The sequence below is a fragment of the Marmota flaviventris genome, unplaced genomic scaffold (assembly GCF_047511675.1).
Source record: "Marmota flaviventris isolate mMarFla1 unplaced genomic scaffold, mMarFla1.hap1 Scaffold_348, whole genome shotgun sequence".
In the NCBI taxonomy this organism is placed as follows: Eukaryota; Metazoa; Chordata; class Mammalia; order Rodentia; family Sciuridae; genus Marmota; species Marmota flaviventris.
This window is the reverse complement of record NW_027288206.1, coordinates 89,619-94,137: the sequence shown is the minus strand read 5'-3', so window position 1 is coordinate 94,137 and position 4,519 is coordinate 89,619.

The window sequence follows — 4,519 nt, the reverse complement described above, 5'->3', positions numbered from 1 at the left end:
ACCTAACCTAACCCTAATCCTAACTATAGCCCTAACCCTAACCTTAACCCTATCTCTAAGACGAACACTGACACTAACCCTAACTCTAACCCTAACCCTAACCCTAACACGAAACCTCACCCTAACTCTTTCATTAAAGCTAACCCTAACTCTAAACCTTACTTTAACTCTAACCCTAACCCTAACACTAACACTATCCTTAACTCTAACTCTAACACAAACTCTAAAAGTAATACTAATCCTAACCCAAACCTCAATCCTAACTGTAACCCTAATGATTACAGTAACCCTAATCCTAACACAAATCCTAACCCTAACACTAACCCTAAATCTAGCCTTAACCTTAACATTAACCCTAAACCTAACACTAACAGCAACCCTAACCTTTACTCTAATGCTAACCCTAACTTTAATTCTAAACCTTACCTAAACCTAACCCTGAATCTAAACATAACAGTAACCCTAAACATAACCCTAACCCCAACCATTACCCCCTTATGCACCCTAACCTTAACACTAACCCTAAACCTAAACCTCACCCTAACTTTAACAGTAACCCTAACCCTAACCAAAACCCTTACCCTAAAATGAACTGTAACACTACACATAACCCTAAAACTAATCCTAAACATAACCCTAAACTTAACTCTAACCTTATCCCTAATCATAACTCTATTTTTTTAATTTATTTTTTATTGGTTGTTCAAAACATTATAAAGCCTTGACATATCATATTTCATACATTAGATTCGAGTTGGTTATAAACTCCCAATTTTACCCCAAATATAGATTGCAGAATCACATCGGTTACACATCCACATTTTTACATAATGCCCTATTAGTAACTGTTGTATTCTGCTACCTTTCCTATCCTTTACTATCCCTCCTCCCTCCCCTCCCATCTTCTCTCTCTACCCCATCCACTGTAATTCATTTCTCTCCTTGTTTATTTTCACATTCCCCTCACAACCTCTTATATGTAATTTTGTATAACAATGAGGGTCTCCCTCCATTACCATGCAATTTCCCTTTTCTCTCCCTTTCCCTCCCACCTCATGTATCTGTTTAATGTTAATCTTTTCTTCCTGCTCTTCCTCCCTGCTTTGTTCTTAGTTGCTCTCATTATATCAAAGAAGACATTTGGCATTTGTTTTTTAGGGATTGGCTAGCTTCACTAAGCATAATCTGCTCTAGTGCCATCCATTTCCCTGCAAATTCCATGATTTTGTCATTTTTTAGTGCTGTGTAATACTCCATGGTGTATAAATGCCACATTTTATTTTTATCCATTCATCTATTGAAGGGCATCTGGGTTGGTTCCACAGTCTAGCAATTGTGAATTGTGCTGCTATGAACATCGATGTAGCAGTATCCCTGTAGTACGCTCTTTTAAGGTCTTCAGGGAATAGTCCAAGAAGGGTAATAGCTGGGTCAAATGGTGGTTCCATTCCCAGTTTTCCCAGGAATCTCCATACTGCTTTCCAAATTGGCCTCACCAATTTGCAGTCCCACCAGCAGTGTACAAATGTACACTTTTCCCCACATCCTCGCCAACACTTATTGTTGTTTGACTTCATAATGGCTGACAATCTTACTGGAGTGAGATGGTATCTTAGGGTGGTTTTGATTTGCATTTCTCTGACTGCTAGAGATGGTGAGCATTTTTTCATGTACTTGTTGATTGATTGTATGTCCTCCTCTGAGAAGTGTCTGTTCAGGTCTTTGGCCCATTTGTTGATTGGGTTATTTGTTTTCTTATTGTTTAATTTTTTGAGTTCTTTGTATACTCTGGATATTAGGGCTCTATCTGAAGTGTGAGGAGTAAAAATTTGTTCCCATGATGTAGGCTCCCTATTTACCTCTTTTATTGTTTCTCTTGCTGAGAGAAAACTTTTCAGTTTAAGTAAGTCCCATTTGTTGATTCTTGTTATCAACTTTTGTGCTATGGGTGTCCTATTAAGGAATTCGGAGCCCGACCCTACAATATGTAGATGGGAGCCAACTTTTTCTTCTATCAGACGCAGAGTCTCTGATTTGATATCTAGCTCCTTGATCCACTTTGAGTTAACTTTTGTGCATGGTGAGAGGAGGGGATTCAGTTTCATTTTGTTGCATATGGATTTCCAGTTTTCCCAGCACCATTTGTTGAAAATGCTATCCTCCCTCCATTGCATGCTTTTAGCTCCTTTATCAAATATAAGATAGTTGTAGCTATGTGGATTAGTCTCTGTGTCCTCTATTCTGTACCATTGGTCCACCTGCCTGTTTTGGTACCAGTACGATGCTGTTTTTGTTACTATTGTTCTGTAATATAGTTTAAAATCTGGTATCGCTATACCGCCTGATTCGCACTTCCTGCTTAGAATTGCTTTTGCTATTCTGGGTCTTTTATTTTTCCATATGAATTTCATGATTGCTTTATCTATTTCTACAAGAAATGCCATTGGGATTTGGATTGGCATTGCATTAAACCTATAGAGAACTTTTGGTAATATCGCCATTTTGATGATGTTAGTTCTGCCTATCCATGAACAGGGTATATTTTTCCATCTTCTAAGATCTTCTTCTACTTCTCTTTTTAGGGTTTTGTAGTTTTCATTATATAAATCTTTCACCTCTTTTGTTAGGTTGATTCCCAAGTATTTTGTCCTAATATTAAAACTAAACCTAGCCCTAACCTGAAAAAAACCTAACACTAACACTAAACCTAACCCTAATACCAACCATAAACCTAACCCTAAAATTAACACTAACCCAAACCCTAAAAATAAACCTAATCCTTATCCAAACACTAACCTTAACCCTAACCCAAGGCCTAACACTAAACCTAACCCTAACTATAAACAGAACCCTAACACTAAACCTAACACTAAACCTAACCCTAACTGTAAACCTATTCCTAAACCTAACAATAATCGTAGCCCTAAACCTAAGCATAACCCTAACCCTAACATAAATTGTAACCCACAACATAACCCTAACCCTAACCTAAACCTAATACTAACCTTAGCCCTAATCCTAAATCTAATCCTATTACTCACATGAAAAGTGACACTAACACTAACACTAACACTAAACATAACCCCAACCCTAACCACATCACAAACCCTAATCAAACCTTAATGCTAAACCTAACACTAACACTAACACTAACCCTCACACTAATCCTAACCTTAACTAACCCTAATTTTAACAATAACCCTAACCATAACCCTAACTCTAACCATAACACAATCCCTAACTCTGACTATAACCCTAACACAAACCATAACCGAAACCCTAACACTAATGCTAACACTAATCTTAAACTGACACCTAATTCTAAAACTAATCCTAACCATAAATCTAACGCTAACACTAAAACTAAACCTAAAACTAAGTATAAGACTTAACCTAACACTAAACCTAACCCTAATCCTAACCCTAACACTAACCATTACACTAACCCTAAACCTAATCTTAACCCTAACCCTAAACTTAAACCTAAGCCTATCTAAAACTAACAGAAACTGTAACCCCAAACCTAACACTAACCATAACATGAATCCTAACCCTAACAATAACACTAACCCTAACCCTGAACCTAAAACTAACCCTAACCCTGCCCGTAACACTAATCCTAAACCTGGCCCTAACCCTAACACTATTCTTTATCCTATCCATAACCCTAACACTAACCCTAAACCTAACCCTAACACTAACACTAACACTAACCATAACTTTAACCCTAACTCTACACTAGTCCTAAATATAAACCTGACCCTAACCCTAACAATACCCTAACCATAACCCTAATCCTAACCCTAACACAAACCCTAACAATAACACTAACCCCAAACCTAACCCTAACCCTAAACACTAACTCTAACCTTAACCCTAACACTTTCCCTAACACTATCCCTAACCCTAACACTAACCCTAAACCTAAACCTAACCCTTTCCCTAACCCTAACAATAACCTTAAACCTAACCCTAAACCTAATACTAAAACTAACCCTAACCCTAACACAATCCCCAACCCTAACAAAAACCATAACCTGAACCCTAACACTAACCCTAACACTAACCTTAAACCTATACCTAACTGTAAAACTAGCCATAAACATAAACCAAACCCCAACCCTAACACTAAACCTAACCCTAAAAATAATGCTAATCCTAACCTGAACCCTAATATTAAAACTAACCCTGTAACCCTAGCCCTAAACCTAACCCTAATCCTAACCCTAACACAAACCCTAACCCTAACCCTAACCCAAATACTAACCCTTACTTTAACCCTAACACTGAACATAACCCTAATCCTAAACCTACACTAACCCTAACTCTAACCCTAATCCTATCTCTAACACTAACCATAATTCTAATACTAAAAATAACCCCAAACCTCACCCTAAATGTAACCCTAATCTTAACTAACTCTAAACCTAACCATAAACCTAAATCTAACCCTAACTCAAACACTAAATTTAAACCTAAGCATAAACCTATCCCTAACATATCCCTAACCCTAGCCCTA